A 25795-nucleotide genomic window follows, 5' to 3' on the forward strand; every position below is an offset into this window, starting at 1 on the left:
CTTTTCCTTTTCCTTTTCCTTTTCCTTTTCCTTTTCCTTTTCCTTTTCCTTTTCCTTTTCCTTTTCCTTTTTCTTTTTTTTTTCTTTTTCTTTTTCTTTCTTTTTCTTTTTCTTTTTCTTTTTCTTTTTCTTTTTCTTTTTCTTTTTCTTTTTCTTTTTCTTTTTCTTTTTCTTTTTCTTTTTCTTTTTCTTTTTCTTTTTCTTTTTCTTTTTCTTTTTCTTTTTCTATGACATAAGAAAATATTCTGATATATGAGATGGAATCTCAGTGCTGTGATCCTTAGGATCTTTATTGATAAGAAGTGATAATTTCTTCTAGTCACTATACATATGCATACTTGGAAAGTCTGTGTTTGTATGTGTGTGTGTATAGATATATACTTTGAGATAACAGTTTATCAGTTATCTGGAAGTCATGTTATGTCTTATTGACAGGCAGTTGGACACTGAGAACCATGTAAATTTGTGGAACACATTTGTCAACTCACTGCTTTGTTAACAAGTTAGTAGGACTGCTTGACCCTTTCTTGTGCAATTTGTTTTAAAATTGTACTTTTCACATAAAGTACTTGTCTATATTAATCAACATAGTTAAAATACGAACAGATGATATGAAGTTCATCTTGGTGCATTAAGAGAAATAGAAAAAATAAAAATAAATACAAGCAGTGCATGCATTTCCCCTGCAGAATATGTATCTATGCCATAAATTAAACTGTACTGTGTTTTTTTTTTTTTTGTTTGTTTGTTTTGTTTTGTTTTGTGGGAAGAAAAGTATTTTATCTAATGCAGTCTTGGAACTGAGGCAAATTACCTGAAATAACTTTCTTGACACATTACCTTTTGAGGTTTAAATTGCAGTGTCTCCATATAGTACTGACAAAAGAAACTAAGTAAGTATTAGTATTTAATCATTTGAAATAGTTTATCTAAAAGGATAACATTGGTAAATAAGATATCCATTGAAAAGTAATTTGGAGTACAAGCTAGAGTATTGAATTGCTCACTGTTCACAAAGAAACTTCTGGTACATTCATATTGTTATTCTGGTCATAATTCCTTTTGTGAAAATACAAATAAAACAAACCCACTAAAAATTTAGGGAGAAGATAGTTAAATCCAGGGAAAGTAATTGAAGTCCTTGAAGTGAACCAGGCTTCTCTGAGACTTAAATATTTAAGTTTGACTGAGGGCCAGCTGAGGAAGTACACTATTGCCACTTTGCCATAATAATTTCTGTAAACGTCTATGCTAAATAATTTTAAGTAATAATAAATAATAATCAAATGATTTCATATTTGATATTTCACAGAATTCACAGATTCACAGAATTTCTGTGTTGGAAGAGACCTCAAGATCATCGAGTCCAACCTCTAACCTAACACAAATAGTCCCCACTAAACTAAATTTGAATGTATACTAAATTTGAATGTATACAACATACATTTAAAGAAATATTTTTATAAGGATCATGTTTTGTTTTGTTTTGTTTTGTTTTTTCACTTCTTTTGTCTTAAAGTACTTTCTCTAGTCTTTTTTTTTTTTCCCTGAAATTAATAAAATTAATATTTTTGTGGTTTAAAGGTTTAAAGGCAATTTACTTCCTTAGCAAAGATTGATCAGAAAAGAAAAAATGTTACTAATAACTGTTAGGACAAATGTTAATGCACTATTGTAATGTAGTTATCCTCTGGGTATCAATATTATTTATTTATTTATTTATTTATTTATTTATTATTATTATTTTTAATATTGAAAATCAGAATTATAGGTGATTTCATATGTGTCTTGTTTCACTGTCTATGACTCATAAGCATGCATTTTATTTTTTTCTCTTACTGAAGAACATTATATATTTCTTCCTCACAGGAAAAACGTGTGCTATAACTGAAATGACAATATTCTGCTTCCTACGAGGGGATTCTGAAAGCTTCTCAAAAACACAGCACAGTGGTAAGTACTAAAAATATAGTCACAACAATTAAGTTATCTGAAAAATAAATCACAGATATGAACATCAAGTCTCTTTTGCTAGCGTTCTTAAATTTGTTTTAAATATATATTTGTGATGACTCTTCCAGCTAAAATGCTTATGTACTGCCATGTGTTCACGGAATAAGACCTGGAATATAATCCATTCTAAATATTAGTGTTTATTCATTATATTATTTTTCAGTTCTTGAAATATGGAATGGTACCTCTATGTGGTTCAAAGCCTGGATATTGTGACACTGTTAACTAGTAAGGTTTCAGTTTTCCAGGCCGTTCTATACCAGATAGAGCTGATAACGTTCAGTTTTCAAAACATGGTTGGGTTCCAAAGTTCTTGGAACTCTTGGAGTTCTTCAAAAGGGGACATTTAAATAAAGCACCTTGGTTGCTGTTTCATTTTATATTCTGTTTCATATTGTTACCATAAAGATCTGTCTTTCTCTCACTTTATTAGCAACGTATGACATAGCATAATTCAATATATAGTGTACACATAGACACAAATGTACATGTCTATATATGCATAATTATATATATATACGCACGTATTTAAGCATTCCTATGATATCAATATGAAAAACGTGGCAAGAATTTAGATTACAAATGTACACATAGACTATATCTTACTTGCAAAAGAGATCAGATTAATCTATTGCCTTTTTTTCATATCATGCCTGATGCATTGGTTAATAAGGAAGGATGGACATAAACAAATGACCAGAAAAGTTTCTCTAATGACATAGTACTTCCTTCTCACTTTACATGCTCTATGAACTTTGAAGCTGATGTAATTTATTTTTTTTTTCTGTAATCATTGCACAAGATGAAGCTTCAATTTACATGTAGGATTATCATTCAGTCCTACAAACAAGGAGAAGAAATATTAAGATATCTGAGGTGATAATAGAGTTGTGAATAAAAATAATTTGAAGTATGACAGACTAGTTACAAGATATGAGGGTACCATTATGTGAAGTGTAAAAATCAGATGAAAAATATAACAGCTTTGAAAACTCATTTGATTTTTGCATCACTGAGCCATGTTTATTCCAATTTGTTGTAATATAAATGTAATAAAATAAAACATTTTATGAGTAGGAGCCTGTTTAATAGTTTAGCACCCATGTTGATCATGCTTGTAGCTGAACTCCTAGTCATTATAATAACAAATAGTACATATGCATGAGTATAGAAGATAGGATTCAGTTACCTATACTCCTCAGAGAAATCATAATATATATATATATAACTTTTAGGAAACAGGAAAGTAAATGATATAAATAATACAAACTTGATAAGCAAAGCTGAAGTAAAAGTCAAAATAATGACTTAGTTTCTTTGTAACTAAAAGTTTATGGCAGTTTTATGTTTTCTTGTACAAAATCAGCCACAGAGAAGTTCCAAGAATGGAGAGAAACTCTCATGTCAAGATCTGTCAGAATATACTGAGATAAATCACAGAAGAATGGGAAGGGTCTGGAGGGGAAGCTGAGGGATAGTGTGTAGTTTTCACTATATTCTCAGAATTTTGTTTGCTTGTTTTGTTTGTTCATTTGATTTTGATTTTGTAATAATCCAGATGATTCATGGAGAATGAGAAGAAAGGGAAGCAAGCAATATTAAAACAGAAAAGTGAGATAGAGCTTACTGATGTCTGTTTTTTAACTCCAGCTTAGGTTTGTGGACATCAGAAGCCAATTGTGTCTTTTGAAAATTTCCTTGTTTGTGAAACAATAATTGGACTGTACACAAAAGAAATCAGAATTGTAGAAAGTAAAACTGCAAATCTGCTTCAAATTTGTTTTAATTTCTCAGCTTGCTGATATACTGAAGTGTAAATTGTCACATGCATATATGTTCAATTGCCAACATTAAGTTACTCCCCCAAAACAGGACCAAAATATGCTACTATATGTTAAAGAATTTTCTATTTTGTCTAGAAAAACGCAATATTCTTATGAGAAGTTTGTCAAGAGACAAACTGAAGTGGATCTGAAGGCTTTCAGAAAAGTGATGTCCCAAACTAACTCTGAAGATCAGTATTTGCAGCAGATGATAGGTATCCATTTCAATGAACAGAACTGTGAGGGCGACGTGAATCATTTTCAATGTTGTTTCAAAAATAATGTTGGTGACTTTTGCTATATTGTACTTGCATTTAAGAGCAATGCAGAAAGGAGTCCCCATGATTTGATCATTTCAACATTTTTCTTCATCATAAACCAGATAAAATTCTTCATCATGAACCAACAATCAGAATGATATTTCTCATGGAAAGAAAAGTGCGATTTATGTTTAGAGTATGCAGCAAGCACTTGCCATGCATAATATGGAAATAAACATGAAAGAAAGCAAACAGTACTCAGATTTTGATCTTACTTCATAGGTAGCTGTCTGTTTAAATGGCGTGATTTCATTCTAAAATTCTGACCTGACAGCTGACTGTGCAGATGGAGCCCTGTGGTAGACCATAGAACGCTGTGCAGTTTCTTTAATGTACCCACATACTGTCTGATTCTTGATCATGTTCTCAGATTCTGATAAAGCCTTCTGCCTTGCATCATTTATGATAACAAATGTGAAGGAATAATAAAACCTTCACATTGGAATGGAGCTATAATTTTCTCCAATTCTAGACTTAGAATTTTTTAGGAAACGGATCAGTTTTTAATTCTCTGAGGAAAACCAGGGCACAATATAGCTATTATCCTTAGAGTTGTCAGCATACTTCAGTCTCTTTTTCAGCTCTCAGTATTCAATGCTGTTGATCAAAATCTTTGCTTACTTCCTGTTGTCATGTTTTATGACCACAAATGCCAACATGCTCAGCTGAGTACTCCAAACTCTTGTTAAATGGTACTTTCATCAGATGGTTTTCTCTGAAATATTATCAGTAAATCTAACCTTACAAATTCTATGTAGCAATCTCAATAGGTTCATGACATTACTGATATTGTGGTGTGTGAATTAAAACTGATATATTTTATTATTGCAACATTTAGTTATGTGTTTCATTGTGACTGATCTAAACTACTTAAATGTATACACACTCTAATGATCTCCACCAAAATGTGGGTTTCTGAATAATCCAAGTGAGCAAGATTTATGCAAATACAAAATAACAGTCACCAAAACTTTCCAGGCAGGTTATTTTATTTTATTTTATTTTATTTTATTTTATTTTATTTTATTTTATTTTATTTATTTTATTTTATTTTTTCAGGTGGCAATGCAGTTGGGTATACTTAACACCTTTATCTAAAGGTATAAAAAGTATAATTTCAGTGGTGAGTTCTGATGACAAATAAAATTCCCACAATTTCCTTAAATCTTTAAGAACTATAAACAATTCTGTAATAATTCCATAAATACAATTGATTTTTTAGGCAATTAATTTGAACATTACATTACTTAACGCAGTGTACAATGACGATAATGCAGAACTCAAAATAACGTAATTTCAGTGTTGTGCAGACTGGATGGCTAACTGGAGTTCACTAAATCATAACATCGTCAGCAAGCAAATGAAGGAAAAATAAAAATTAATTACATTGTGTTTTCCATTGGCAGCTCATATGAATGATTAAATTATTGTTATTATTTATGTTTTCATGCTAAATTCAAAGAACTGGAGTGCAGATTTTACTATTAACTGGAAAGATGAAATAGGAAATCACAGAATCACAGAATCACAGAATTTCTAGGTTGGAAGAGACCTCAAGATCATTGAGTCCAACCTCTGACCTAACACTAACAGTTCCCACTAAACCATATCCCTAAGCTCTACATCTAAACGTCTTTTAAAGACTTCCAGGGATGGTGACTCAACCACTTCCCTGGGCAGCCTGTTCCAGTGTCTAACAACCCTTTCGGTAAAGAAGTTCTTCCTAAGGTCCAACCTAAAACTCCCCTGGCCCAACTTAAGCCCATTCCCCCTCGTCCTGTCACCAGGCACGTGGGAGAACACACCAACCCCCACCTCGCTACAGCCTCCTTTAAGGTACTTGTAGACAGCAATAAGGTTGCCCCTGAGCCTCCTTTTCTCCAGGCTGAACAAGCCCAGCTCCCTCAGCCGCTCCTCGTAGGACTTGTTCTCCAGGCCCCTCACCAGCTTCGTCGCCCTTCTCTGGACTCACTCGAGCACCTTGATATCCTTCTTGTAGCGAGGGGCCCAAAACTGAACACAGTACTCGAGGTGTGGCCTCACCAGAGCCGAGTACAGGGGGACGATCACCTCCCTAGCCCTGCTGGCCACACTGTTTCTTATGCAAGCCAGGATGCTGTTGGCCTTCTTGGCCACCTGAGCACACTGCTGGCTCATATTCAGCCGACTATCAACCATCACTCCCAGGTCCTTCTCTGCCTGGCAGCTCTCCAACCACTCATCTCCCAGCCTGTAGCTCTGCTTGGGGTTGTTGTGCCCCAGGTGCAGGACCTGGCACTTGGCCTTGTTGAACTTCATGCAGTTGACCTCAGCCCATCAGTGCAGCCTATCCAGATCCTCCTGCAGAGCCTTCCTACCCTCGAGCAGATCAACACATGCGCATAGCTTGGTGTCATCTGCAAACTTACTGAGGGTGCACTCAATGCCCTCGTCCAGATCATCGATGAAGATATTAAAGAGGACCGGCCCCAGCACCGAGCCCTGGGGGACGCCACTAGTGACCGGCCTCCAGCTGGACTTGACTCCATTCACCACAACTCTTTGGGCCCGGCTATCCAGCCAGTTTCTAACCCAACGAAGTGTACGCCAGTCCAAGCCAAGAGCAGCCAGTTTCTTGAGGAGAATGCTGTGGGAGACGGTGTCAAAAGCCTTGCTGAAGTCAAGGTAGACCACATCCACAGCCTTTCTCTCGTCCACCCAGCGCATCACTTTGTCACAGAAGGAGATCAGGTTCGTCAAGCAGGACCTGCCTTTCATAAACCCATGCTGAGTGGGCCTGATCGCCTGCTTGCCCTGCAAGTGCTGCGTGATGACTCTCAAGAGAATCTGCTCCATGAGCTTCCCTTGCACTGAGGTCAAACTGACAGGCCTGTAGTTTCCCGGGTCAATCCTCCGGCCCTTCTTGTAGATGGGCGCCACGTTTGCTAGCCGACAGTCCACTGGGACCTCCCCCGATAGCCAGGACTGCTGATAAATGATGGATAGTGGCTTGGCCAGCTCCTTTGCCAGTTCTCTCAGTACCCTTGGGTGGATCCCATCCGGCCCCATCGACTTGTGCACATCCAAGTGCGTACCAGGTCACCAAGCAGTTCTTCGTGGATAGTGAGGGCCACATCCTGCTCCCCATCCCCTTCCACCAGCTCAGGGTACTGGGTATCCAGAGAGCAACCGGTATTGCCGCTAAAGACTGAGGCGAAGAAGGCATTAAGCACCTCCACCTTTTCCTCATCTCTTGTAACTAAGTTTCCCCCCGCATCCAGTAAAGGATGGAGATTCTCTTTAGTCCTCCTTTTTGTGTTGATGTATTTGTAAAAACATTTTTTTGTTTTCTTTAATGGCAGTAGCCAGATTGAGCTCCAGATGAGCTTTGGCCTTCCTAATTTTGTCTCTGCACAGCCTCGCAACATCCTTATAGTCCTCCCTAGTGGCCTGCCCACTTTTCCAAAGATTATAAACCCTCTTTTTTCTCCTAAGTTCAAGCCACAACTCTCTGTTGAGCCAGGCTGGTCTTCTTCCCTGCCAGCTTGTCTTTGAGCACGTGGGGACAGACTGTTCCTGCGCCATTAAGATTTCCCTCTTGAAGAGCACCCAGCCTTCCTGGACTCCTGTACTGTACTGAGCAACAGAAACCTCTTTTAAATTATTATTATTTTTAATAAGGAAGAATAGTAAAGGACATTTGAATATAAGGTCATAAGGCAAATAAATTACAGGCATAAGATTGTTTTTAATGCTATCAAGGTTCAAAACACACTGCATCGTCATTATTAAGAAATATGATTAAGCAATATTACAACTGTGATAAGTTTTGCTCATTTTGTTTGGATAACTCAGTGGTATGATGAAGGAAGACCATCTCCTACACCCTTTGCTAAATACCCGTTTAGGTCTTGGATTATCAGCTCTAGTTTTTAGAGTAGGAGGCAATGAAATTACGTAGAGCATTTTAATGCAGAATAAAATCATAGAATCATAGAATATCCTGAGTTGGAAGGGACCCACAAAGATCATCAAATCCAACTCCTGGCTCCACACAGGTCTACCCAAAATGTAGGTTATGAAATCAAGAGACACATTTATAAAACATGGAAAAGTCTCAAATTAAATGGTGTATGTACATATCTTTTTTTGTTGTTGTTGTTTTTAAATATTATTTTTATTTATTTGTAATGCACATGTAGCACTATAAGAAACTCAACACCAGTACTGCAATTTGGGGACAAAGTATGTAGAAAAGCTTCGTTAGAATTTCAAAGTTTTGTTTTGGTGATTTTTTAAGAAACTGTATAAAGATGAAACTTGTTTGAATAAGACATCTGTTTATCAAACAGCATATCAGGAGAATTAAGCTTGTTTGTTCTTTGAGACAGTTTTGGTTGCTTAAATTCTGTCTTCTAGTGCAATTTTAGGTGTCCTGTATTTGTCTGTTAGACTGCCAGCACCACTCCAGAAGGCCCAGATCTCCAGTATTATGTTGTATCAGCTAGCCCTATGTAGAAGAGTTGCATACTCAAACATACACACCTACATTACCATGTTCGTGTTCTGGATAAGTCCCTAGGGTACATTAACTAAATAAACTAGATCCCTATTGAGACACCTAGCTCACAGGTAGTCATTTAGACACAATAAAATAAAATAAATAAAATAAAATAAAATAAAATAAAATAAAATAAAATAAAATAAAATAAAATAAAATATCCACTATCTAGAACTTAAATTTGTCCCTAGTTTTTGATCTGAAAACAGATATATGTGTGTGGTAAGCAGCAAGCCAATCAAACAAGATGCTGAACGTCTGGGTACGTACAGAAGGTTATCTTTGTGTGTCTAGGGAAAACTGTGATTCCTGTGAGCCTTTCAGGTTCCTAGAATATTACCTGGGATTTTTGTGGCTCTGGGCCACATGTAAAATGTAAATGTAAAAAAGAGGGACATGTAAAATGTAAAAAATAAATGTAAATGTAAATGTTAAAAAAAAAAAAAAAAGTAATGTAAAAGAGAGGGGCTCCATGAGTTTATGGGCTTCTGAAGTTAACTAGTAAGTAACATGAAGAATATGGGTATCCTCTTCTGAATATAAATCTTGTGCTAGATACTCATTTTTTCTTGATGTTGTTGTTTGTTTTTATTTAACTTCAACCCCTTGGAAGTTTATCTTATGAGAAGCAGAGGATTGAAGCGGTCTTCTTAGTCTTACAGCCACTGACAAGATTGCACATAGCTGTTCTGGATGGATAGGAGTGAATTTGGAAATGTTGTTGTTTCAGAGAAGGCTGAAGGAGAGGAAATAGTCTGCATTTTGTTTTTGAGAAACTGACTGGATACTTCATTTGATTAAGTGCCTTTAAAAATCCTAGTATTGTATTGCTTGAGGAAATAATGTAGTGTAGTTCTTTAATAGTGAAAAATTACCAAATTATTTTTATTCTGTTCCGAATACAAGAAATTCACCACAATTATACTAATCACTGCCCTGAAAACATATTGATACAGCTGTTGAGTGACGAGGGTAGATGACGGCATGTTTCTTTCTCTCTGAAATGAAAATAAAATAAAACATTTTATTTATTTATATATTTATTTATTTTTCCCAGCAGGAAGTCAAACTATTTGTAGAAATGTCTTAGAACTGAAAATCATTATTTGATTCAGAAGGTAAATGTTTGTTTGTACATATGAATATATTATTCATTTAGATTTAATTGAATTACATTTTAGACCCAGACACCTAGTATTATTGTTCAGCCATATATTTTATAACAGCTTTTTTTTTTCTATTGACATTTTGACCAAAATAACTATATACAGCATTTTTTCTATTGAATCTTTTATTATAAAAGACAAAAAGTGTCTATCTAAAAGGTTGATTACTAAAAAAATGACAGTTTAAAATATGATATTTTCTTTCATATATGCTGCTTTGCATTCCTTATTCTTTCCCAAGGACACACACACACACAAGAGAGAGCGAGAGAAAGAGAAAGAAAACACAACATGATGTGCAATATTGTTATCCACTACTTGAAATAAAGTTCAGAATTATTGTGTGTAGGTGAAACTATCTAGGTCACATCAAATTTAGATTCCGTCTGTTTTCAGGTATTATAGTGTCTTCCTCTCCTGATCAGATATGAACTATCACTATTTTTTTAACCTGTATGTGTATTCAATGATAGTGATGGAAATTTATCCATCTGTGCTCACAGCATGAAAAAACTGAACACAGCACTCGAGGTGTGGCCTCACCAGAGCAGAGTACAGGGGGATATCCCCTCCCTGGCCCTGCTGGCTACACTATTCTTGATACAAGCCAGGATTCTGTTGTCCTTCTTGGCCACCTGGGCACACTGCTGGGTCATGTTCAGGCGAGCATCAACCAACACCCCTTGATCCTTTTCCTCTGCACAGCTTTCCAGCCACTCTGCTCCAAGCCTGTAGCATTGCATGGGGTTGTTGTGACCAAAGTGCAGGATCCAGCTCTTAGCCATGTTGAACCTCATCCCATTGCCCATAGATCCATCCTGTCTAGGTTCCTCTGCAGGGCCCTCCTACGCTCTGGCAGATTGACATTTCCCCCTAACTTGGTGTCGTCTGCGAACTTACTGAGGGTACGCTTAATTCCTTTGTCTAAATCATCAATAAAGATATTAAAGAGGGTGGGCCTCAACACTAACCCTTGGGGAATACCACTTGTGACCAGTCACTAGCTGGATTTCACTCCGTTCACCACTACTTTCTGGGCCTGGCAATCCAGCCAGTTTTTAACCCAGCAAGGAGTGGATCTGTCCAAGCCATGGGCTGCCACCTTCTCCAGAAGAATACTGTGGGAGACAGTGTCAAGTGCCTTGCTGAATTCTAAGTAGACTATGTCAACAGGCTTTACCTCATCCACCAGGTGGGTCTCCTGGTCAGAGAAGGAGATGCACCTGGTCGTGTAGGACTTGTCTTTCATGAACCCATGGTGGCTGGGCCTGATCCCCCCACTGTCCCACATATGCTATGTGATTGCATTCAAGATGACCTGTTCCATCATCTTTCCTGACACTGATTTCAGGCTGACAGGACTGTAGTTCCCTGGGTCCTCCTTACAACCCTTCTTATAGATGGGCATCACGTTAGCAAGTCTCCAGTCAGCTGGGGACCTCTTAAGATGACCATGACTGCTGACAGATTATGGAAAACGGCACAGCAATCACATCTGCTAACTTCCTCAGTATCCTTGGGTAGATCTCATCTCTCCCCATGTACTTGTGATAGTCCAGGTGAAGCAGCAGGTCTCTGACTGTTTCCACCTGAACTGTGGGGGGTTTCTTCTGTTCCCCATCCCAGACTTCCAGACCAGGAAATTGCGTACCCCGAGGATAAGTGGTCTGACTAGTAAAGACAGATGTAAAGGAGACATTAATTCCCTTCCTTCCTTATAGCTATTTCTAATTATTATATATATATGTATATATATGTGTGTGTGTATATATACATATATACATACATACATATACACATATATATATGTGTGTATATATGCACATACACATATATACATATACATATATACATATATATATGTATATATATAATACATACAACTTTGTATAAGGCTCTAAAAGTTAACTCGTTAACTCTTTTTCAGTTTGTCATTCTTCCCTTCAGAAACTTATACACATACACGTAGTATGACCTGAAATGTAAATGCAAAACAAAACAAATAAACAAACAAAGAGATGGAAAGAACTTACAGATATAACAATATAACACATTAATAGGCAAATGAAGCACATCTACTTCATAATTAGTGTTATAAAAGTAAATATTTATTACTAAAGCTTATTTCTAATTAAAGTTAGTTTTCCCTGCATAGAAAAACACTTACACTGTATTTATAGGTAATTAATTCAAGGAATATATATAATATAATGTAATATATATATAATTATCTGCATGTCAAGGTTTGCTTTTCTGCAGCTGATCAGAATGCTGTCCTAACTCAAGTAATGGACTTCCTATCACAGAATCACAGAATCACAGAATGGCCAAGTTTGGGAGGGACCTCTGGAGATCCTCTAGTCTGACCCTCCTGCCAAGCAAGATCACCTAAAGCACATTGCGCTGGATGGCATCCAGATGGGTTTTGAATATCTCCAGAGAAAGAGACTCCACAGCCTCTCTGGGCAACCTGCGCCAGTGCTCCATCACCCTCACAGTAAATAAGTGCCTTCTCATATTCAGCCGGAACTTCCTGTGCTACAGTTTTTGCCATTTGCCTCTCTTCCTGTTGCTGGGCACAACTGAAAATACCATCCTCTTGACATCCTCCCCTCAGACATTTATGCATATTGATGAGGTCTCCTCTCAGTCTTTTCTTTTCCAGGCTAAACATGACCAGTTCTCTCAGCTCGTCCTCATATGACAGGTGCTCCAGTCCTCTAATCATCTTCATAGCTCTCCTCTGGACTTTCTTCAGTAGCTTGTACTGGGGAGCCCAGAACTGGACACAATACTCCAAGCCTCACCAGGGCTGAGTAGATGGGGAGGATCACCTCCCTTGACCTGCTGGCAGCACTCTTTGTAATGCACCCCACGACTGTTGCACCATTGGCCTTCTTGGCCACAAGGACACATTGCTGACTCGTGGTCAGCCTGTTGTCCACCAGGACTCCCAGGTCCCTCTCCACAGAGCTGCTCTCCAGCAGGTCACCCCGCAGCCTATACTGGTGTTTTGGGTTATTCCTTCTTAGGTGTAGGACCCTGAACTTGCCCTTGTTGAACTTCATGAGGTTCTTCTTGTCCCAGCCCTCCAGCCTGTCTATGTCCCTCTGAATAGAAGCACAGCCCTCTGGGGTATCAGCCACTCTCATCTTTGTGTTGCCAGCAAACTTGCTAAGGGTGCACTCCATTCCACCATCCAGGTCGTTGATGAATAAGTTGAACAAAATTGGAAACAGTACTGACCCCTGTGGGGCATGGCTAGTTACAGGCCTCCAACTAGACTCTGCACCATTAAGCACAGCCCTCTGAGCTCTGCTATGCAGCCAAATGCCAATCCACCTCACCGTCCACTCATCTAGACTGCACTTCCTGAGCTTGCCTATGAGGATGTTATGGGAGACAGCGTCAAAAGCCTTTCTGAGGTCAAGGTAGACCACTCCACTGCTCTCCCCTCATCTACCCAGCCAGTCATCTCATCATAGAAGGATAGCAGATTGGTCAAACATGACTTCCCCATGTTGAATCCATGTTATTCTATTCCTGATCACCTTGAGATGACCTCCAGGATGAGCTGTTCCAAGGATTACCTTTTCCAGAGATGGAGATCAGGCTGATTGGCCTGTAGTTACCTGGGTCCTCTTTCTTGCTCTTTTTGAAGATTGGTGTGCCATTGGCTTTCTTCCTTTTACACTGGGATACTTCCCTGAATTTCTTCGGGGAAATTAAGTTATCTGTAAATATGAAATTCATATTATTTGATCCAAGTATTTTGGTCTTCCTGATTTTAGAGAATCATATATATATATACATCATTGACAGGAAAAACACAACAAAACAAAACAAACTTAAATTCAAGATTTTGTCGGAGTAATTAAGCATTACTAATATAATTATTAAAATTTGAAAATCTACAAATATGACAATACTTCTAAATAAATTTATCTACTCTGCAATGCTTGCTAATTAATATCACATCATGGCATAAACTGACCATAAACAAACTTTAATTTAACTAATATTCAGTTTTTAAAATATTTGTTTCAAATGCTGTAATTTTTTTTCTTTCGTTTCCTAGAAAATGCAAGCTATCCTTGGGGATTTATAAGTCTTTTATTTTTCATTTGAATGACAGTTGATTGGCTTATTTCAGTGACATTGAAAGAAGTGGATGATGCTCAAGTCTTCTAAGATGGTAACATTTAGCAAATTGATTGGAAGGCTATTTTACCAAAAATAAACTTGTAAATATTTTTTCTCAGTGCTTCTGATATACCAGTTGTGAGTGAAAAATACTATTTACCTTGTATATACCAATTTTCTCAATATATTTGCTTTTAGACTAACGAGTAGTTTATTTGGGTAACGCTGTTACATATTGATTTTTTTTTTTTTTTTTTCTGTTTGACCATCAGGAAATGTAAGCTCTGACAGGAGGCAGGTTTTGAATACCTGTGGCGGTTCTGAATACCTGCTGTGCAACCTGCTCCAGGTGGCCCCACTAGAACAGGGGACTCAGATCAGATGTTTTGTGTTTGTTATGATTATGTTCTGGACTGAAAGAAAACATTGCTTATTATTATTATTATTATTATTATTATTATTATTATTATTATTATTATTATTATTATTATTATTATTATTATTATTATTATTATTATTATTATTATTATTATTATTATTATTTTCCAAATGATTTCTAGTTAAAAACAAACTAGGGTTCATTTTATAAGGTGCTCTTTTTGTGTGTGTGTGAAAAATTCATTTAAATGCTTAGCTGCACATATATAAGAAAATATAGAAATAACTCAGAGTTTGTGGTGGTACTAGCCTTTTATTTTGGAAATATAAAATATTTAATCAACATTGTCAGAATATGACAACAACACTTAAAATGTTTAATATTACCAATGTAGACCTGATGTACAGAGAGAAAAGTATCCTGGTGACAGAGTTTAGGAAAAAAAAAAGTTACAAATATGTTGAAATAGTTATAAGATTTAAATATGCTAGGAAATCATTGCCAGAGAAATAATGAATGAAGAATACTGTATACTCCAGTGCATATGAGAGACAATAATAATTTTTTGTTTCTTATTAAAAAAAAAAAAAAGTGGTTAACAACTTGCCAAAGTGATAGTTATATCATCAGTTTGAGAATCAGACTTTAAGGAGAGTAGCAGCAAACAAAAGCAAAAATTATTTTGATTTTTAATTTTCTAGCAATCAGTAAAATTACTGATGAAAACACATATGTACGCTTTCCCACCACTTTAAAAATAAATAATTATATAGAGCATTGAGCAAGATATTTAGGTGATAGATCTCTCCCTCTCATGCCAAAGAAGGCATTATAGATGGAATTATTTTGAAGAATAAAAGTGTAAGTCAGATCAGACAGGAATTACTGACATATCTCCAATATGAGGTAGAATAATCTTCTCCTCTGTCAAAGGGATTTAATTGTCTGCCCTGACCTCCATCTGTTCAATTAATTGACTGCATTAGTTTGTGGCAGATATTTTTGGCTGGTATTATGTCTTATTAGTGGGATTTCTTAAGATGATATAATAGTAGCACACAGGAAGCTGTAAGTCCTGCCATGTGACAACATACATTTTTTTCAATCCTAACATAAATCAGTTGACCATGGGCAGGAAAAATATATTAGTTCTTCCTAGTCAACTTGGCAGCTGCAAATTGTATTCTTATCCATTGTTTCTGCAATATCATCCATGTGGGAATGATTAAAAAATAAATAAAACCTTTCTAAAATAAATGAAATCAATTACCTTTACAATATAAAAATCAATTCTACATATATATCTTTCTTTATATATTCTACATATGTAAAGAGAATAAGAGGAGGTAGGAAAAAAGGACAAGGGAGAATAAAAATTCTGTAGGAAAGAACTGTGATTTAGTGAAAAGAACAAGCTAGTGGTGTGCACTCTGTGAGAAAGGTTTGAGAATTAGACATAGGACTGAGTAGGCCACATGTAAAAGAGGAAGAAGATGGAAGATATTTTGGTAAGAGGACACATTTTGAAGCATGACAGACCAGTCTAGGAAAGATCATAGAAGCAAATAATATCCTGTGTTGTAAGGGACTCACTAGGACCATCTAGTCTAAATTCTGGCTCCACACAGGACCACCCAAAAATCAAACCATATGTCTAAGAGTGTTGTCCAAATGCTTCTTGAACTCCAACAGGCTCATTACCTATAACCCAGGCTCCCTGGGGAGCCTGTTGAAATGCCCAGCCACCCTTTGCTCTTCGGCTAAGTGAAGAACCTTTTCTTGACATCCTACCTGTACCTCTCCTGTCACATCTTTATATTGTTCCCTCAAGTCCTGTCACTGTCCCCAGAGAGCAGAGATCAGTGCCTTGATCCACTTCCCTTGTGATGAATCTGTAGGTCAGATTCTCAGTCTGACTTAAATCAAATGACCTCAGCCACTCTTCATAGTCTTTCCCTCTAGACTCTTCACCATCTTTGTTGCCTTCCTTTGGATACTCTCTAATACTTTTATATCCTTCTTATGCTGTGGCACCCAAAACTGCACAGGTTGAGGTGAGGCTGCACCAGCACAGAATAGAGATGGACAAGACAGTGTAGTATAATGTTTTGTCATAATATCATATTGTTAAAAATATTTTTTTTCTAATTTTTGAATTTATTTATTTTATTTTATTTTTTTTAATTATGAAATGCACTAGTGTATCTGCTCACCTTCTGTTCTCTTTTCTCAGCTGTGATCAGAACTTTATACTATGTATGAGTCCACAGTACAGCTACTGTGAATATTGCTACATGTATGTGTTTTGTGGTCAAAGAAATCTGTGAAAAATCGTATGATTCACTTCTCCATCTGTTTGCAACTTTGACAGTACTCATAGTTTTGCTTTCCTGTGGAAATAGAGTGTGCTAAATGATAATCATGTTTCATAGGTTATGTTGGAAAGTCATTCATAAATAATACTTACTGTATCAAAAAGATCATTGGAAACACTTCAGAAAATAGTTATGTTTTCTGTCTAACTGAGAAATATAAGCATAATAACCATAAACTTCTAACGTAATTCTATTTTTCCTCAAACCTATCAGTTTTATGTTAGGTGTAGATGGTGAAAATGAACTGATTACCTTGTTCACTGAGATGTGTCTTTGCTTAAGGAGGATACCATGCAGTGGTTTTGTTGTTGTTGTTTTTCTGAAATAACAAACAGGAGGATTTTGGGAGGGAGAGCTAGTATTGAAGAATAAAAAGAATGGAAGGTGATGAGAGAAAATAGCTGAAGGTTAGTCTAAATTCTCTGTACTGAATCTCTTACCAATGGATGCCACATCATTTTTAATTTACCACCAGTAGAACTGGTCAAAGAACAGTTCTAATAATTGGAAATTGAAAGCAGAATATGCTCTTTCTGATTTTATTCATGATAATTTCATTCATGTATAAAAATAACAGGAAAATTACAACTTTTCTTAATACTATATGTCATGGTCACGGGGATAACTGTATATTGGTAAGAGGTAAGAGAAGAAATCATAGTTCTGTATTTCAGCTGTACTTGTACTCCTTACACATAACCTTCAGGATGTTTTTATGGTGGCTAGGGTTCAACATGTTTTATCGTCAAACACTTATGTTACAGTAGGAGGAGTTGCTGCCTGAAGTGTATGCTTCTGTTTTTGACAGAATATCTACATTTTTCACATGTGAGTGAGAAGAACATGAGCTTCACTGCTGAGCTTAGTTTAGAGGGGGTATATTCTCATTGTGGTAGGCAAAGATGGAACCTTTCCAGTAATGAAAGTGGCAAGGAGAGCAAGGAGGAAAAATGTCAATTTCAACATTCATTGTTGGCTTTTGTTTTCTACTCTGTTACCAGTTCTACTTACTGCAAAGTAACTAAAATATACTATGCTAAAGTTCTGAAAAATATTTCATGCAAGAAAATACAATTAACTAACTATGAGAAGTTCTGACCTGTGCTATTCTCTGATCATGCTGGGCATTGGCTGAAAGGTAACGCTGTGCCTGGAAGTTTGCTAACAACCATACGGAATAAATGCTTTGGCTGGACAGTGCTGTGTAGCTCATGTTCTGGCCCTGTTTAGTTTGCTGCTTACACCTAAATTCCAGTGCTACTGCAGTGACCTGAGAACAAAGATCTACATCCTTAACAGGACTTCCCTATGTTAATATCCTGCTTAATTTTTAGGGGTCCAAATTACAAAATAGAATTCAAGTTCTGAAGTCAACTAATGAATTCACATTTCATTGTGAATTCAGCATAAGCAGGACATTAAGCAGATTATATGTCATAGACTTTCTTTTGGGTGGATTCTTAAGATCATTGTTTGGTGGAGAGAGTGCAAGGCAGCAGACAGCATAGGAATGGCTGTCTTGCTCTTGTCTCCTAGATCTAGTGATTCTGGTGACCCCATCCTGTATAACACTTTGTGGAGACTTGAACTGTTGAGGCAAGCTGTCTGTCCTCTTAAAGATAAGAGGCTCAAACCAGCATTTGCCAGAAGAAAAATAACTAAGAAAGCAGCACAGGAACAGAAGTTGAAAGACATTCTTCCCTTCTTTTGTGAATTTGTCTACTTTCTAGCAAATACAAAACTTAAGGGGAAGAGTAAGTGAGAAAAAGTGATGATGTGATAGTATTTTTTAAAAATAATCCTGAGTCCCAATTTCATTTTCAGAGTGCTTCATGAAATGACTCTACCACAAACTGTATAAAGGCTTGCTTGAAAGAGAGAATATCTGTCTCATGGAGTTTCAGCTTTATGAGGCTGCAAAGTCATAGCTTTCTCATAATTCAAAGGTGAAATTCCCAGGGTAAATGTCTTTGAATTTAGGATCAAAAAGGCTGCACATAGTCCTCACAACCATCCCAGCCTTGTTTGAAATCTAATGCTTATAACACTAAAGTTGGGAGGTGTGGGTTTAAACTTCAGGTTAATGAGGGTAGTCACTCAATTCTCCCATTTCTAATATGAGCACATAATTATGTCCTTATCATATATATGTAAATGGAGACAGTATCACCACCTGGTAACTGAACTAGGTAATACAATGAAAATATCGTGCCTGTGTCTCCCACGTATTTGCGTTTTATGAATATGTGTATGTATTTTATGAATATGAATAGAGCTGCAACTGTTTTTCTACTGCGTAATGTATTAGGGTAGAGATAACTTTGTGCTCAGCTGGATTAAATTGCTTTTCTCACCCTGTATTTCGTAATTATAATACTTGTAATATTTCTTCTTCTTGGACTGGAATGCCAACAGGAAGATACCAAATTCTAATCATTAAATAGTCTCAAGAGATCAAATTGCCTAACAATTGGTCTCTCAATCCCTTTCTCAATTAGTCCAACATGGATTTTAGATTCTTGCATCCCTGAAAAGGACACACACATAGGCTTAATGAAGAAGACAGAAAGAGCCCTGATTTATAGGTAGACCAAAAAAAAAAAAAAAAGATTCCTTAATTCCCTCGGGAATTTTCTTAGGTCATTTGACTTTACTTGCTGAAGAGAAGTTAGACCCATTCAGGAATATTTATTTTCTGTGTCTTGAAATGATAGTAGGCGATGATCTTTAATATATGTGAAGTTTTATTTGAATTATAAAGGTCAATTCTACAAACCTAAGAAATGCATAAAATAATGATTTTTGTATGAACCTCTTTCTTTTTATTTTTATTTTTTTATATCCATAATTCTAAATTTTACTGAAGACATAAGAAATTTTACTCTACAGGAGATTTTTCCATACTGAAACTCAGAGCTGAACATCCTCTTTCAGATCATGACCTTTTCTTTTGGAGTAACACATCTGAATTTCCAAAAACAGAGGTGGCAAAAAGAAATAGAGAGACCCACAACATTTCTTTTACAAGGCCACAGAAATAAGAGCTGGAAAATAAGTTAGCAGCCATGCTAGACTGTACTGATTATATTTTTATACATTTCCCTGAATATATACTTGAGGAATAATATTTTCTTAGACTTCATAATCACAATTAGACAAAGACTACCAAATTTCTTCACAGTAATTTTTAAACCATTTAAAGATTTGTTGCATGTGGTGTTCATTCATAGATTATTAAGTATTTAAACTTTTTTTAAAGAGAGCTTTTTAATAAGAAATTATTTAAAACCCTGATTGTTTCTATCACCATTTAGCTGGCTAAAACCCAATAGTTTTTAATAACTAGAATATGATACTGTAAATAGGCTTTTTATTCTGGCTATTTATCATCTTAGAATTGTTTTTTGTGAAATGAACCTGTCCTGTACTTGCACTTGTGACTGCCTGCGATTTGTTTATATCTTTGCACTGGATGGCAAATGCTGTGGGTCAGGCTGTTACGGATCAGACTGTGGGGTTGAGATAACTAGTTATATTATTTGTCTTAGCCATCAGTGTGTTTCTTTATGCATTCAGGATCCTTAAAAACAAAATTTCTCATTCATTTCTGATTCATGCATGCAATGAATCAGAAACACAAACATTATGTGATTGGCTCCAGGACAGACGTGTTCTGCAGCAGAGCAGGGGACTGAGGTGGGCATCAAGGCATCAAGGCCACTCCAGGCAGCTGAGGGAGCCGCCAGGACCTGCCAGGACCCGGCAGCCCTTGCGAGGGAGGCTGAGGAGGCATGGGTGGAGCCAGCAGCACCCGAGACCAGGAGCGCTGTGGACAGGATGGGAAAACAGGGCATGACACGGCATTTGCAGGGCGGGGGGGGAGGAGGGGAGGGGGGGTGCAGCAGTGCACACCAGAAGGGTGAGCAGGGAGGGCAGGGCGCCTCACTGCTCTTTTCCAACAATCTTTTCCAACAGTGGTTGTAACCTGCTCATGAAGAGGCCAGCCATGGTATACACCTGGCAGAAAGCCATGGCCTCTGCATCTCTTGCGGCCTCTCTGGCTACCCAGACAGAGATCTCGGAGAAACACGTGGCTGTCCAGGTCTTGGGCTGCAGGTTGTGCCTGAGTCTTCTGTCATTGTCTGACAGCAGCAGCAGTGGGTGCACCTTTGTGAGCTGTGAGGTGTGCCCAGCTTGAAGAATTGCTTAGCCTGGTGGCAGAGTTTCAGGAGGGGGTGAGTAGGCTGAGGAGCACCAGGGAGTCAGAGAGGGAAATTGACTGGTGGAAGCATACTATACCCTCCCTAAGACAGACTCATGAGCCTGCCACAACACAAGTAACAAAGGTTCCCTTATCCCACCAGACAGACACTACACAAAAGACAAAAGTCCCCCCATCCTGCCAGGCAGTAGGAAGGGACCTAGATCAAGGTGGGGAATGGAAGCAGGTTTCTGTTCAGGGTGGTAAGTGAGCTCTCTCCCTGCCCACCTCACCTTCCCATCTACCCTTACATAACAGGTATGAGGCTCTAGAATATGACCGTCAAAATGATGTAGAAGAAAGCCCATCCCAGTTGGAAGGGATGCCTAAGGCAAGGCAACCTCCCCTCCCTCCCCTCCCCCATCACTACATCATAAAGAAAGAATGAAGTCTTATTGTCATGGGGGACTCCCTTCTGAAAGGGACAGAGGGCCTGATTCACCATCCAGACCCAACCCACAGGGAAGTCTGCTGCCTCCCTGGGGCTGTGATAAGAGACATTGCCAGGAAAGTCACTCACCTGGTACAGCCCTCTGACTACTACCTGCTACTCATTTTTCAGGCTGGTAATGATGAAGTAGCAAGGAGAAGTCCAAGAGCAATCAAAAGGGACTTTAGGGCTTTGGGCCATCTGTTTAAAGGATCAGCAGCACAGGTTGTGTTTCCCTCTGTCCTTCTGATAGGAGGGGTCAGTATTGACAGGCAGACTTGGCTCGTCAATACATGGCTCTGAGACTGGTGAAACCAGCAGAACTCTGTTTTTTTTTTTTTTGATCAAGGGAAGGTCTACTCAACACCAGGCCTGTTGGCAGCAGATGGGATGCACCTCTCTCAGAGGGGGAAAAGAATTTTTGCCCAGGAGTTAGCAGAGCTGACAGGGCTTTAAACTAAAGTCGAAGGGTGAAAGGGATAAAACCAGGCCAACCAGTGATAAACTTAAGGGATGGCATGCTAGAATCAGAGGGACTGTGTGCTAGTGAGGTCGTTTGGTCTGCTCCACAAGGTGCTGTGTACAATGAGACCCATTTGAAGTGCTTCTATGCAAACGCACACAGTATGAGGAATAAACTAGATGAGCTAGAAGTCTTGGCCCAGTCCCAGAGCTACAACATCATTGGCATAAGCGAAAAGATAACACTGGTGTATTGCAATAGATGCTTACAGGCTCATCAGAAGGGACAGGCAGGGCAGGCAAGGAAGTGGAGTGATGTTTTATGTGAAGGAGGGTCTGGACTGTGTGGAGCTTGCAGTTAGTGATGTCAAAGTTGAGATCCTCTGGGTAAGGATTAAGGGATGAACAAAGGGGATGTCGTGGGAGTCTATTACAGACCACCATACCAGGATGACACTGATTAATTATTCTTTGAGGAACTAAGAGGTACCTCGAGATCAACTGCCTTTGTCCTTATGAGAGACTTCAACTTGTCAGACATCAACTGGGATTACCAACAGCTGACACGAGCAGGTCCGGTCCACAAGGTTCCTAAAGTTCCAATGATAACTTCCTGGTGCAGGTGGTAATGGAGCCAAATAGGAAAGGTGCTCTCCTAGATCTGTTGCTGGAGAACAGAGAGGGTCTTGTGGGGGATGTGGCAATTGGTGGCCATCTTGTTCATAGTGACCATGAAGTGGTCAAGTTTAAAATTTTTGGTAACAGGAGGAAAACTGCCACCAAAACTTCAGCCCTAAAATGGGGAGACTTCAGGCTGCCCAGGGAACTAGTTAGTAAGGTCCACTGAGAAACTGCTTTTGAAGGTGTTGGCGTCCATCGGTTTAAGCAATGCCTCATAAAAGCACAAGATCAGGCAATTCCAAAATATCAGCAGTGAAGCAGGCAGGGCAGAAGGCTGGCCTGGCTGACCAAGGATCTTCAGCTGGAGCTTGGGCAGAAAAAGAAAGTGTGTGGCTGCTGGAAGCAGGGTCAGGCAATGTGGAAGGAATACAGGGACGCTGTTTGTGTTTGTAGGGAGAAATTTCATGCAGCCAAAGCCCAATTGGAGTTGAAGCTGGCCAGGTCTGTAGGAGACAGTGAAAAGTTTTTTTTTAGATATGTGAAGAGAAAAAGAAGGACCAAAGAAAACATAGGTCTGCTTCTTGATGGGGAAGTTCACCTCACAGATGAGGACACAGGCAAAGCAGAGATGTTTAATGCCTTCTTTGCCTCTGTCTTCAATGCTGATGATGGGCTTCGGGACCCAGGGTGCCCTGTGCTAGAAGACCATAATGGTGGGAATGATAAACTCCTAACCAACCCTGAATGTATGCAGGATTTTCTGTTCCACCTGGATCCATACAAGTCCATAGGTCTGGATGGGATCCATCCCAGGGTGCTTAGAGAGCTGGCTGACATCATCACGGGACCTCTCTCAATTATTTTTCAATGATCTTGGGAATCTGGAGAGGTCCCAGTAGACTCGAAGCTGGCAAATGTTGTGCCAATTTTCAAGAAGGGTAAGAAAGAAGACCCTAGCAATTACAGGCCTGTCGTTTTCACATCAGTGCCTGCTAAAATTATGGAGAAGATAATCCTTGAAGTCATTGAAGCACACCTGGGGGACAATGCACTCATCGGTCCTAGACAACATGGGTTCACAAGGAGTAGGTCCTGTTTGACTAACTTGATTTCCTTTTATGAGATCACCCATCTAGTCAATCAAGGGAAACCAGCTGATGTGATCTTTTTGGACTTTGGCAAAGCTTTTGACACAGTTTCCCATAGGATTCTATTTGACAAAATGTCCAGCATACAGCTAAACAAAAATATCACACGATGGGTGATCAATTGGCTGATGGGCAGGGCTCAAAGTGTTGTGGTAAATGGGGCCACATCAGGTTTGCAGATGATCACTAGTGGGGTCCCCCAAGGCTCCATTTTAGGTCCAGTCCTCTTCAATGTTTTTATAAACAATTTGGATGTAGGACTTGAAGGTGTTCTGAGCAAATTTGTTAATGATACTAAACTTGGAGGACCTGTTAACTCTGTTGAGGGTGAAAAGGCCTTGCAGAGAGATCTGGACAGTCTGGACATCAGGGCAATCACTAACTGCATGAAGTTTAACAAAAGCAAGTGCTGGGTCCTACACCTGGGACAGGGCAGTCCTGGCTATACGTACAGACTGGGTGGTGAGATCCTGGAGAGCAGTCCCACAAGAAGGACATGGGTGTCGTGGCTGGTAGCAAGCCGAATGTGAGCCAGCAGTGTGCCCTGGCAGCCAGGAGGGCGAACTGTATCCTGGGGTGCATTCAGCATGGAATTGCTAGTCGATTGAGGGAAGTGATTGTCCCACTCTACTCTGCACTGGTGCGGCCGCACCTTGACTTCTGAGTGCTGCTCTGGGCACCACAGTACAGAAAGGATGTGAAAATGTTGGTGAGTGTCCAGAGAAGGGCTACAGAGATGGTCAAGAGCCTAGAGGGGAAGATGTATGAGGAGCAGCTGAGGTCAGTTGACCTGTTCAGCCTGGAAAAGAGGAGGCTGAGTCGAGATCTCATTGTGGTCTACAGCTTCCTCACAATGGGTAATGGAGAGGCAGGCACTGATCTGTTCTCTTTAGTGACCAGTGATAGGACCTGCGGGAATGGTGTCAAGCTGCGACAAAGGAGGTTCAGGCTGGAGATCAGGAAGAGATCCTTCACTGAGAGGGTTGTCATGCACTGGAACAGGCTCCCCAGGGATGTAGTCACAGCACCAAGCCTGTCAGAGTTTAAGAAGCATTTGTATTGTGCACTTAGTCACATAATCTGAATTTCTGGACAGACCTGTGTGTGCCAGGAGTTGGATCCTTGTGGGTCCCTTCCAACTCGAGATATTCTGTGATTCTATGAAAATTTGGTTCAACAGAAATAATACGTAGCTGGTATTTTTCTGGTCTCTAGTGTTCAGGTGTTTTACATCATTTGTTGTACATATCTTCAGATAAAGTCATTAAAGAATGCCAGGGGTTTTGAAAGAATTTAGTTTTTGTTTTTCTTTTGCACAGATGCCTGTCTTTGTCTCAAAGAATCAACATAAATATCTCTGTGTATCTGCTTTTTTTTTTTTTTTTTTTTTAATTTGAAATCACTGTCAATAAGTACTTAACTTGGAATTTTCTGCTTTTGAAAACTGATTTTCATGAGACAGAGTCCTGACTGAAAATTGAACCTGGTAGTCCACATATATAAATGGCTTATGTGATAGTTTGTGTTCATCCCATAAAATGTATAGTATCAGTATTAGTTTCCTATAATAAGGATTTTTCAAACTGTGGAATTGCCATTTGTAATTTTAAGTTGAAAAATGTTTTAAAACTCCTCCATTTATTTGGGTAGGGAGAAGAATGTAAGTATTAAGAAGTGTTGTATTGTTATTTATGCTTCTTGTAATGGTATGCAACTTGTATTTCATTAAAAAATAACATGATTTATTTATGATTTGCCTTCTGTCTAAGAATTTAAATTAGGAGCATGTAAGAAGGCAAAGTTCCATAGTTGTAACAGTGTAGGTCAAGATCTGATTTCTGAGCAATTGTATTACACATTTATTTTTCAGTTGCAATTGTTCATTTTTGTCAGAAATTGTACAAATAAAGACAATATGAAAACCAATGCCATAGTATCTAATTTTAACTAATTCCATTTTCACGTTTGCTTTGAACTAAGATAATTCTATTACATTCGTTGGAATGTCTGAATTATGTGGAGGTAAATTGTTAATCATACAGAATATTAGGCTTACCTGTGAAAAATAATATATAGAAGTCATATAACAACAATGAGAGATTATCCAATGCAGC

General features: G+C 38.3%; 1 protein-coding gene across 2 annotated transcripts in view; it reads left to right on the top strand.

Annotated features, from left to right (window-relative positions):
* NLGN4X (neuroligin 4 X-linked) overlaps positions 1-25795 on the top strand; it is a 213996-nt gene that overhangs the window by 37826 nt on the left and 150375 nt on the right. For both annotated transcript variants that reach the window (XM_027447404.3, XM_021271811.4), the window contains exon 2: positions 1870-1953. The gene's annotated coding sequence lies outside the window, so the exon portion shown is untranslated. The remainder of the gene's footprint in view (positions 1-1869; positions 1954-25795) is intronic.

Source organism: Anas platyrhynchos, chromosome 1 (genome assembly GCF_047663525.1).
Source record: "Anas platyrhynchos isolate ZD024472 breed Pekin duck chromosome 1, IASCAAS_PekinDuck_T2T, whole genome shotgun sequence".
NCBI classification, from domain to species: Eukaryota; Metazoa; Chordata; class Aves; order Anseriformes; family Anatidae; genus Anas; species Anas platyrhynchos.